Source organism: Nicotiana tabacum, chromosome 3 (assembly GCF_000715075.1).
Source record: "Nicotiana tabacum cultivar K326 chromosome 3, ASM71507v2, whole genome shotgun sequence".
NCBI classification, from domain to species: Eukaryota; Viridiplantae; Streptophyta; class Magnoliopsida; order Solanales; family Solanaceae; genus Nicotiana; species Nicotiana tabacum.
In genome coordinates, this window is record NC_134082.1 from 16,607,138 (window position 1) to 16,620,144 (window position 13,007).

At 40.5% G+C, this 13,007-nt stretch overlaps 1 pseudogene; it reads left to right on the forward strand.

The window, feature by feature from the left end:
• Window positions 1-3,964: 3,964 nt before the first annotated feature.
• On the forward strand, window positions 3,965-4,507 carry LOC142175769 (ankyrin repeat-containing protein At5g02620-like; annotated as a pseudogene).
• Window positions 4,508-13,007: the final 8,500 nt, after the last annotated feature.

Below are 13,007 nucleotides of genomic sequence, written 5' to 3' on the forward strand. Positions count from 1 at the left end.
CATCTGGATACGTAGGTTTCCCTTTGAACATTCCGTAGTGAACTTATGTCGGATATACTTGGTCAATCGGTAGATTTGATATCTTTGAAACGTCGAACTTTAGTGTATACCAAGACAACCATAAGTCACACAATCAACCCTTCACCGTCTTTGGTTCTCATTGTTGTGTTCGTTTCAGCCATGAACACTACCTAGTTTCATAAGTGCGTAGAGAATTGGCTTTGCAAAATTCTCCTTGAAGCGGCTAACACTTCACACTTACATAGGTGATTCCTAAACGTGTCATCCCATAGATATACTATTTTATATACCCCGTATCAAATTTAAAAATCATTAAAAATCCTTAATGTTTTATCCTTGGTACTGAACATTGTCTCATCACGAGAATGGACCAAAATTTTTGTTGACAATGTTGAACCATCATTAATGACGTTATTTGGTCTCCTTGAACCTAGTTCTTGGGATTTCCAGTCTTCTAGGTAGAGTTACCGCCACAATGACTTGTTCTCGGCCATAGTCCCATTCCCCTCGATGATTTCTCAACTACCTCTCTAGTTAGCCTTTTGTAAGTAGATCTGACACATTATCAATTGACTTTACATAGTCAATCCTGATAATTCTTCTAGAGAGTGGTTGCTTAACAGTTTTATTTCTTCATCGTATATGACGAGATTTACCATTATACATAACGCTCCCAGCCCTTCCAATTGTCACTTGGCTATCGCAATGTATGCATATTGGTGCCAACGGTTTGGGCCAAAATGGAATGTCTTCCAAGAAATTCCAGAGCCATTCAGCTTCTTCACCGGCTTTATCTAAGTCTATGAACTCAGCCTCCATTGTAGAGCAAGCTATACAAGTTTGTTTGGATGACTTTCAAGATACCGCTCCTCCACCAATAGTGAATACATATCCACTTGTAGACTTCGAATTAGTTGAACCGGTGATCCAATTTGCATCACAATATCCTTCAATCACTTCAGGATATTTACTGTAGTGCAAATCAAAGTTTTAGGTATGTTCTAAATATCCCAAAACTCGTTTCATGCCATCCAATGAGATTGACCTGGATTGCTCGTGTATCGACTAAGTTTACTTATAGCACAAGCTATATCTGGTCGTGTACAATTTATGATGTACATTAAGCATCCCAACACATGGGCATAATCCAATTGTGATATGCTTTGGGCTTTGTTCTTTGCTAATGCAAGATTCACGTCAATTGGAGTCTTTGCAGCTTTAAACCCTAAGTGCTTGAATTTTTAAAATATTGTCTTAATATAATGAGATTGTGACAATGCCATACCTTGATGAGTCTTTTGGATCTTAATCACCAGTATTAAATCCGCAACTCCCAAGTCCTTCATATCAAACATGCTATTTAGCATACGCTTAGTCACATTTATGTTGGCAATGTCATTACTCATTATCATCATATCATCCACATATAGGCAAACAATGACTATGTGATTTGGAACATTTTTAATGTACACACATTCATCACATTCATTTATCTTAAAATCATTTGACAACATTGTTTGGTCAAATTTCGCATGCCATTGTTTGGGTGCTTGTTTTAGTCCGTAAAGGGACTTAACAAGTCTATATACCTTCTTTTCTTTACCTGGAACCACAAACCCTTCAGGTTGTTCCATGTAGATTTCTTCCTTCAAAACTCTATTTAAGAGGCTGTCTTTACGTCCATTTGATGAATTTCAAGACCATAAATTGCAGCTAAAGCTACTAGCATTCGTATAGACGTAATTCTCGTCACTGGAGAATATGTATCAAAGTAGTCAAAATGTTCTCGCTGTCTATACCCTTTGACAACAAGTCTTGCCTTAAATTTATCAATAGTGCCATCATCTTTCATTTTTCTTTTAAAAATCCATTTACAACCCAAAGGTTTATTTCCATGAGGAAGATCAACCAATTCTTATGTATGGTTGTTCAATATGGATTCTATTTCACTATTGATTGCCTCTTTCCAGAATAATGATTCTTATGAAGCCATAGCTTCTTCAAATATTTGAGGCTCATTTTCCAATAAGAAAGTCACAATATCTGGTCCAAACGAAGTAGACATCCTTTGACATTTACTACGTCTTTGATCCTCCTGATTAAATAGGCTTTATTTTGTTTCTTCCCGAGGTCGTTTAGATCCTTCACCAATCGACTTGCATTCCTTTTTATATGGATATATATTTTCAAAGAACTTAGCATTATTTGATTCTATAAGCGTATTATTGTGAATGTCGGGATTTTCTGATTTATTAATCAGAAATTGATATGCTTTACTATTGGTCACATATCCTATGAAAAACACAATCAACTGTTTTCGGTCCTATTTTTACCCTTTTAGGTTTAGGAACTTGCACTTTTGTAAAACACCCCCACACTTTCAAATAATTCAAGTTGGGCTTCCTTCCTTTCTATTTTTCATATGGAATGGATTGTATTTTGCTATGGGGTACTCGATTTAGTATCTGGTTAGCCGTAAGAACGACTTCCCCCATAAGTTCGGTGGCAAACCAGAACTTATGAACAATGCATTCATCATCTCCTTTAATAAATGATTCTTTCTTTCCGCAATCCCATTGGATTGGGTCGTGTAAGGGGCTGTTGTTTGATAAATAATTCCATATTCTAGACATATTTCTTCAAAAGGAGTTTCTTATTCACCACCCCTATCACTTCTTATTATTTTGACCTTCTTGTTAAGTTGTGTTTCAACTTCATTTTTATATTGCCTGAATGAGTCTATTGCTTCATATTTACTATTAAGAAAGTAAACATAGCAATATCGAGCAATGTCGTCAATAAAAGTTATGAAATACTTCTTTCCACCGCGAGTAGTATTGACTTCATGTCACAAATATCTGTGAGAATTAAGTCTAAAGGATTTGAATTCCTTTCAACCGACTTATTATGATGTTTAACATACTTAGATTCCACACATATTTGACATTTTGATTTTTCGCATTCAAACTTAGGCAATACTTCCAAGTTAATTATTTTCCGCAATGTTTTATAATTGACATAACTCAAACGTACATGCCATAAATCATTTGACTCAAGTAAGAAGAAGCTGAAGTTTTATTATTATTTTCGAAAACTAATACATTCAGCTTGAAAAGGCCCTCAGTATGGTAACCTTTTCCTACAAAAATTTCATTCTTACTTATCACCACCTTGTCGGATACAAAAACGCACTTGAAACCGTGTTTTACAAGAAGTCCAATAGAGACTAAGTTCTTCCTAATTTCGGGAACATGAAGGATTTTGTTCAAAGTCATGACCTTGCCAGAATTCATCTTGAGAAATATCTTCCCATATCCTTCAATTTTTGTTGTACCAGCATTTCCCATAGAAAGCGTCTCTTCGGATCCAGCAGAAGCATATGTAGAAAATGCTTCCCTCATAGCACAAACTTGGCGAGTGGCTCCAAAATCAATCCACCACTCCTTAGGATTTCCTACCAGGTTGCATTCAAAAAGCATAGCACACAAGTCATCAATATCTTTGTGCTTTTCAATCATGTTTGCTTGACCCTTCTTCTTGTCTTTCTTTGGAGCACGACACTCTACAGATTTGTGTCCAGCTTTTCCACAGTTGTAGCATTTTCCATTGAACCGCTTGTTGCTTGGGTTATTTCTTGGCCTAGAAGCTTGCTTTCTCTTTCTCTTAATTTGAGAAGTAGCCTCAACAATATTTGCTCCCATTATTGTTGAGTTTCCACAGCCTTTCTTTTCAGCTGCTTTGTTGTCCTCTTCGATTCTCAACCGAACAATGATATCTTCAAGGGACATCTCCTTTCGTTTGAGTTTCAAGTAGTTCTTGAAATCCTTCCACAAAAGAGACAGCTTCTCAATAATTGCTGCAACTTGGAATGCTTCATTGATGACAAGACCTTCAATGAAAATTCATTAGTAAAAATACTAAAAATTTTATTAGCTTCAAGGGAATGCTCATTGGCACAATAGCCTCTGGTGCAATTTTTCAAATCAATGGCCAATGGGTCGATGATCCGAATGATATCCCACTTGATCATTCCCTTGGAGAAGCAAATATTGGTCCAAATCCAGCATCTCTGGTTTTCTTTGTCTTTGACTCAATATCCTTATCCATCGCTCTTGCTGTTGTGGTTGTGCAAACTACAATCGTGGTAATAGAAAGCAGAGCGAAGAAGAAGATGATGTCAATTATAAACAAGCTAATGTGAGTAGCATGTTTGTTTGTTTCAGTGGCTTACTTGTCCCTATCGTACATTGTTGTTGGCGACGATAATCTGTGGATGCCTATATTAGTATCCGTAACTGGATCAAGCATAATGGCTACAACTATTGGAACAATGTGTTATTGGGTTGCTATGAATGAGATAAATTCCTCGAACAAGAGAAGCATCCAAAGGAACTCTCTGGCAGGCAGGTCGCGGTCCTGGTCAGCATCAGTCCTTTCAGATTCAGATGCTCTAAACAATGAATACAAGAAGATATATGCTATATAGAAAGTTTCCTGGTGCACCCATCCCCGTGTTGTAATTTGTTTTTGTGGGGTAATCGAAGCCCTTGGCTTTATCTTCATGTGCATACTCGAGTTGAAGATAGGTCTTTATCTCTGAGAAACTTTTGGTTAATCCTTTTAATTTGCTCTAGGCAACAGTGAATAGGTCGCTCGCTATTCAATCTCATTCTAGTATAAGGGGGTCGTTGCACCTATTTGATTCGTACCCTTAGCGAAGACAAAAAATAAGCTAGGTGACTTAACTAATTATTTTCATCTGCTTAAGTTTTGGTGGGTAGAGTTACTTGGTACACGTGATGGTTGTTTACCTGTAATACGGTACAGTTGAATTTGTTACACGGTTTATAGACATTCGAACAAATTTGATCCAAAAATGGTAAATAAATAAAATTAAAAGCAAGACTTAGCAATTGAAATTGAAGAAGATAACAAGTCAGACTCAGAGAGTAGTGTCTTTGAGGACAAAAATGAGAACAATGTAAAAGAGAAAATAAAATTGCTTAATTGAGAATGAAAATGAAATATAGCATATGTTTTTCCTAGAATTTTGTGTCTTATGATGACTGCTAAGCGTGCTATTTATAGCTATACCTAGGAAAACAAGATCCTAAGATCAAGCCCCACTTAAATGATAATAAAGGAGTCGTTGATAAATAAGTAACGGCAGACCATAAATGCTAATATTCTCTACAACGGCTGCCCATTTAATATTAGAGGATATTCTTCATTGAATGTTATATGATGGCCAATATACAATTTGTTCCCGTTGGCCATTCTCCCTTCGGGGTTTACTCGATGTCAATTGCAGATGTTGTTCCCAGAACTAGTTGTTACATGATTCGCCTTTTACCTATCTTGAGTTCCACGTCTCATGCTATCATTCGATCATTTATTATAAATCAATTTTTCCCTATACATATAGTCCTCCTGCTTTCCTGTGACATATCTTTGTGTCACTGGGAAGTTGGTGAAGATCCTATTCTTGGCAGGAAATCTCTTGAACAGTCTATGACGCTTGGAAGGACACACGTCTTCTTGCATTTAATACCCCGAACACGTGTTACTCCACGACACAGCAATATTTTTGTCGGTTCTCGAGGTAATCATGACCACGATTTTTACCGTCTATATCTGTAACGACCCAGCCGGTCGTTTTGAGAGTTCTAGCCATGTTCCCCCATTGAATGCTCCTTTTATGTTCTACATATGTTATATGACTTAGCGGGTTAGTTGATTCCGGTCCGGAGAGAGTTTAGAGTGAATTGAGACACTTAGTCTCTTAATGGAAAGTTTAAGTTAGAAAAGTTGACCGGATGTTGACTTATATGTAAACAACATCGGATTTGAATTCTGATGGTTTCGTTAGCTCTGTTAGGTGAGTTTTGACTTAGAAGCGCGTCTGAATTGTGATTTGGTGGTAAGTAGTAGAATTAGGCTTGAAATGGTGAAAGTTGGATTTTTTGAAAGTTTGACCAGGAATGGACTTTTTGATATCAGGGTCCGATTGCATTTTCAGAAGTTAGAGTAGGTTCGTGAGGTTATTTGTGACTTGTGTACAAAATTTGAGGTCAATCGGACGTGATTTGATAGGTTTTGGCGTCATTTGTAGAATTTGGAAATTTCAAAATTCATTAGGCTTGAATTCGCGTGCAATTCGTGTTTTTGATGTTGTTTGAGGATATTTGAGGGTTCGACTAAGTTAGTGTCGTGTTTTAGGACTTTTTTGGTATGTTTGGTTGAGGTCTCGGGGGCCTAGGGTTGATTTCGTGTGGTTAACGGACTTGGTTTTGAGTTGGTAAAGCAGCTGAAGTTTGTAACTGCTGGTGTAATTGCACCTGCAGAATGGGAACTGCAGGTGCGAGCCCGCAGAAGCAGGACAAGAGCCGCAGAAGCGGCCAAGGAGAGGTAATCAGTGGTCGCAGGTGCGAAGATTTTTCCCGCACCTGCGTGGTCGCAGAAGCGGGCAAAAGGGCGCTGATGTGGGTTGGTTCCACAGGTGTGATGGCATTTTTCGCACCTGCGATATGTGCAGATGTGGTCAAGGGCTTGCAGAATGGAGGTAGCTCATTAATTGGATTCCATAAAAGCGGAGATTTTGCCGTAAAAGCGGTTTTGTAGGTGCGAAAATATGGCCGCAGGTGCGAAAAGCCTTGAAACGAGGGTTCGCACTTTTTTTTTCATTTCAACATTTTGAACTCGGTCTTAGGCAATGGAGAGGATTTTCAAGTGAATTCTCGAGGTAAGCTTCTTGTACTCGTTTTTGGTCAATAATCTTGTTTCCCCATTGTTTTTCCCACCCAGATTGTGTGGCTTTGAGGTTAAATTTGGGGGTTTGAAACTAGGGATTTTGAGAAAAGATTTAGGGGTTTTAGGTGACGATTTTGTGTTGGATTTTGATAGAAATTGTATGATTAGACTCATGAGTGAATGGGCTTTTAGATGTTGTGAATATTGTTGGATTTCGAGACGTCAGCCCAAGGGCCGGCTTTTGGCCAATTTTGGATTTTTGGCTTTTAACTTCGTATTTTTTCTTGTGGAATTGATTCCTTTAGCCCATATTGATTGTGTTGTACTGCTCGTGGCTAGATTCAAAACGTTGGAGACCGATTTAAGAAGCAAAGGCGTGTTGGAGTTGAGTTTATTCCCGGATTGTGGTAAGTAACATTTTCAAACTTGATTCTGAGGGTTCGAAACCCCGAATTATGTGTTATGCGATTAGTATTGAGGTGGCGCACATGCTAAGTGATGGGTGTGCCAGTGTGCACCATGTGAATTGGGACCCGGTGGGTTCCATGGCACTGTAAAGTGACCCTATCTTGTGATATTTGTGTTTTCACCATATGATAAAATAATTGAGCTATCAATCATGCTAGAGATCATGTTTAGGCTATATGCTGGTACTGTTAGGACCCATAGTGGTCGTTTCTTGCTGTTGATTTATTGATCTCATTGATATCTCGTACTCAGTGATATTCATTCATTTCATATAATATCTCAGTCTCGGTTATTTATTGTTACATTATATCATCATGTTCGGGCAAGTTTCATGACATTTGTGAGCCTGTGAGTGAGACTGGAGAGATTGATGATTGAGTGAAGCCGAGAGCCTAGTTATGAGTGACATTTATCGGATCGGGTTGCACGCCGCAACGGTTATACATATTTATTATAGCATTTGGGCTGAAGGAGCCCCTCTGAAGTCTGCACATACACCCATCGAGCGCGGTTGATATAATTAAGGGATGGCTCTTCACTGGACATGGATCTTGTCTGAAGCATTATATACCTGGAGATGGATCTTCTCGACGGGCTAGAATGGCCTACTTTGTACTGGTTGACTGATGGTCAGTGATGTATATATTCCGGGATTGATCTTCCCTTGGCCATGTGGGATATATACAGTACCGACTGATTGAGCATTTGAGAGTGTGGGTACAAGAGGCTGTCAGCATGGTGCATCACATACAACATGTGCACTGGCATGTAGAAGTAGCGAAGTTATATTCTTCACATCATTCAGATTTGATCTATTTTACTATTTTGAGCTATCTATTGAACTTGAAAGCATGCCTACATTTCTGCACTGTTATTTCTATATTGAACCATGCCAGTTGAGTTCGTCACTACCTTTTAGTCCAAAGATTGGATTTTTTACTTATTGAGATGGATGTACTCATGCTACACCCCGCACCTCATGTGCAGATCCAAGTGCTTCCAGTCGCGACGACTGCTGATTGAGGAGTGAGGATCTCAGAGACTATCGAGGTAGTTGCATGGCATTCGCAGGCCTTGACTTTCCTTCACTGTCTTTATCTGTATTTCAGTTCTTATTCCTTGGACATTGTAGTAGACTATATTCTGGTATAGATGCTCATGTAATCGGTGACACCCTGGTTTTGGGATAGATTGTAATGTGTTGTGGATTTATTTCTATTTTAAAAAGGTTTTTCTGAAATATTAATTGCTTCCGTCTTTATTTTCAAAGCTTTTAGTGTGTTGAGATGTTGAGTAATGACTTGACTAGTTCCACGATATGCGCCATCACGAGAATCGGTTTTGGGTCGTGATAAGTTGGTATCATAGCCTAGGTTACATAGGTCTCACGAGTTATGAGCTAGTTTTATAGAGTCTTGCGGATTGGTACGGAGAAGTTTGTACTTATCTTCGAGAGGCTGCCGAAACCTTAGGAAATTTCACATTCTTAAATCTTTGTTATGCGAATCTATTGACTCTGGTAACTAAACTTCTGTTATTCTATTCTCTCACAGATGGTGAGGATACGCACTACTGGGCAGGACAGACAGCCAGCAGTACCGCCAGTCAGGGCTAAGAGAGGTTGATGTCGCAATAGAGGCCGCGGTAGTGGCAGAGGTGCAGCTTGTACAATAGTATAGGGCAGCACCAATAGATCCACCAGTTGCCCCAGTTCAGGAGCATGTCCCAGTTGTGGATGTGCCCGTAAGGCTAGCTCAGGCACCAGCTGTGCCAATCGTGATTCCAGCCCTTCTGGAGGCGTTAGCTCAGATTCCTACCATACGCACCAGTCTTGCTTAGACGGTCTTTGTTCCAGCCGCAATAACCACTTCTCAAGCAGGGGGGAGTTACTAAGACTCTCGTTGCTCATACACTAGAGTAGGTGATGTAGGGACTCTAGAGACTGGGGGCACTACCAGCCTAGCCGGTGGTAGCTGCTCAGGCCCATGTGGTTCCTGTTATGACTAATGATGAGCAGTGGAGACTAGAGAGGTTTGATAGACTACAACCTCCATCTTTCAACGGGACAGAGTCGGAGGTTGCACAGGGTTTCTTGGACAAGTGTCCGAGGATTTTTCGTACAGTAGGTATTATCGAGACCAGTGGGGTCCCGTTCACTACGTTTTAGTTTTCTAGGGCAGCCTTCAGCTAATGGGAGGCTTATGAGAGGCATAGGCCTGTCGATGCAGCGCCACCTACATGGTAAGATTTCTTCGTTCTCTTCTTGGAGAAGTATGTGCCGCAGTCTCGCAGAGAGGAGCTACACAAACAATTTGAGCAGTTACATCAGGATGATATGATTGTGCCGCAGTATGAGATGAGGTTTTCTGAGTTGGCCTTTTATGTAGTTTGGTTGGTCCCCATTGATAGGGAGAGGATCAGGAGGTTCATTGATGGCCTCACATTTCTATTGCGGGTGCTTATGACTCTAGAGATAGTATCTAGTGCTACTTTCGATGAGGTTGTTGACATTTCTCGGCAAATAAAGTTGGTCCGCAGCCAGGAGGGGTTGGGATGGAGGCCAATAGGTCTCGAGAACCAGGCGGTTTTAGTGGTGCTCCTTCTAGAGTTAGTTCTACCAAGGCAGGGTCATCTCTATAGGCATTCTCAAATGGCTCGTCTAGTTCACCGCGGTGTATCATCTAGCCATGGCTCACACAGTTCTTCGCAGGGTCACTCATCTCTTAGTTCCTTTCCAGCTCAGAGTTCGTATCATACACCATCAGCTCAAGGTTCATCTTTGTCGAGTCTTTCTAGCAGCTATCCGGTGCTTGGGGCTCCCTTTAGTCCCCACCGCCATTCATAGGGAGGGGTTGCTTTGAGTTTGGAGATTTGGGTCATATTAATAGGCATTGTCTCCGACCTTTAGGAGGTTCAGCTTAGCAGAGGAGTCAACCTATGACTTTAACACCCATTACTTCACACCCGCCCAACTAGCTCGGGGTGGAGCTCAGTTAGCTAGGGGTCGCCCTAGAGGGGGAGGACGATTAGGTGGCGGCCAGGCTCGATTCTATGCATTCCCTACCATATGCTATGGATTCAGATATAGTGATCACAAGTATTATCTTAGTATGTCACCGAGATGTTTCTATATTATTTAACCCTGGTTCTACCTATTCAAATGTATCATCGTATTTTTCTCATTATCTCAATATGCCTCGTGAGTCTTTAGCTTCATATGTTCATATATCTACATTAGTGGGTGAGACCATTATTATGGACTATGTGTACCGGTCATGTGTAGTGACTATTGGGAGATTGGAGACTATACTTGTTCTCTTGCTACTTAATATGGTTGATTTTGACATGATCTTTGGTGTGGATTGGTTGTCTCCAGGTCATGCTATTTTGGATTGTCACGCTAAGACTATACCTTTGGTGATGACAGGGTTGTCACGGATTGAGTGGTGAGGTTGTTTAGACTATGTTCCCAATAGAGTGTTTTCATACTTGAAGGCCCAGCGGATGGTTGGGAAGGGTTGTTTATCTTATTTGGCTTTTGTGTGGGATGTTGGTGTTGATACCCCTACTATTAATTCTGTTCTGGTAGTGTGAGATTTTTCGAATATGTTTCCTGTAGACCTGTCAGGCATGCCGTTTGATAGGGATATTGACTTTGGTACTGACTTGGTGCCGGACACTCTACCCATTTCTATTCCTCCGTATCGTATGGCACCGACTCAGTTGAAAGAGTTGAAGTAGCAGCTTCAGGAACTCCTTGAGAAAGTGTTTATTAGGCCTACTGTGTCACCTTGGGGTGTACCGGTTATATTTGTGAAGAAGAAGGATGGCACTATGAGAATGTACATTGATTATAGGTAGTTGAACAAAGTCACAATCAAGAACAAGTACCCTTAGGCGCATGTTAATGATCTATTTGACCATCTTCAGGGAGGGAGGGTGTTCTCCAAGATTGATTTGAGGTCAGGGTATCACCAATTGAAGATTTGGGACTTAGATATTCTTACAGCAGCTCTCGAAACCCGTTATGGTCATTATGAGTTCCTTGTGATGTCTTTTGGGTTGACCAACGCCCCAACAACGTTCATGCATCTGATGAATAGTGTATTTTAACCTTATCGCGACTCATTTGTTATTGTATTCATTGATGATATCCTGGTGTACTCTCGTAGCCAGGAGGAGCATGCCCAACATTTGAGGGTTGTGTTGCAGCGGTTGAGGGAGGAGAAGCTTTATGCCAAGTTCTCCAAGTGTGAGTTTTGGCTCAGCTCAGTGGCATTCTTGGGGCACGTGGTGTCCCGTGAGGGTATTTAGGTAGATCCAAGGAAGATAGAGGCGGTTCATAGTTGGCCCAAACCGTCCTCAGCTACGGAGATTTGGATCTTTCTAGGGTTGGCTGGTTATTACCGTCGCTTTGTGTAGGGTTTCTCGTATATTGCATCACCCTTGACCAAATTGACCCAAAAGGGTGCTCATTTCAGGTGGTCGGATGAGTGTGAGGAGATCTTTTAAAAGCTCAAGACTACCTTGACCACAGCTCTAATTCTAATTCTACCATCAACTTCTTGTTCTTATACAGTATATTGTGATGCTTCTTGGATCGGTATTGGGTGTGTTTTAATGTAGGAGGGTAGAGTGATTGCTTATGCTTCGTTTCACTTGAAGCCCCATGAGAAGAACCACCTTGTTCATGATTTGAAGTTGGCTGCCATTGTCCATGCGTTGAAGATTTGAAGGCACTATCTCTACAGTGTGTCTTGTGAGGTGTTTACAAATCATCAGAGCCTCCAGCACTTGTTCAAATAGAAGGATCTCAATTTAAGGCAGCGAAGATGGTTGGAGATACTAAAGGACTATGATATTACTATTCTGTATCATCTGGGTAGGAAGGCAGTAAGTATGGGTAGTCTTGTATTCATTCCTGTTGGTGAGAGACCTTTTGCAATTGATTTTCAGGCCTTAGCCAACTATTTCATGAGATTAGATGTTTCGGAGCCTAGTTAGGTCCTAGCCTGTGTGGTTTCTCGGCCTTCCTTATTTGATTGCATCAGAGAGTGACAATATGTTGATCCTCATTTTCTTGTCCCCAAGGACAAGGTTCAGCATGGTGATGTCTGAGATGTGACTATTAGAGATGATGAGGTGTTGAGGATGCAGGGCCAGATATGTGTGCCCAATATAGATGGTCTATAGGAGTTGAGTCATGAGGAGGCCAATAGTTCACGATATTCCATCCATCCGGGTGCGAATTGAGACACTTAGTCTCTAAATGGAAAGCTTAAGTTGAAAAAGTTGACCGGATGTTGACTTATGTGCAAATGACATGGGATTTGAATTCAGGTGGTTCCGTTAGCACGGTTGGTTTATGATTTGGAGGTTTATAGTAGAATTACACTTGAAATGGCGAAAGTTTGAATTTTAGGAAGTTTGAGCAGGAGTGAAATTATTAATATCGGGGTCAGGTCGGATTTCCGGATGTTGGAGTAGGTTTGCAGGGTCATTTGTTACTTGTGTGCAAACTTTGAGGTCAATCGGACGTGATTTGATAGGTGTCAGCATTGTTTGTAGAATTTGGAAATTTCAAAGTTCATTAGGCTTAAATCCGTGTGCAATTAGTGTTTTTGATGTTGTTTGAGGTGATTTGAGGGTTCTGCTAAGTACGTATTGTGTTTTAGTACTTGTTGGTATGTTTGGTTGAGGTCTCGGAGTCCTCGGGTTGATTTCGGATGGTTAACAGACTTGGTTTTGAGTTTGTGAAGTAGCTGAAG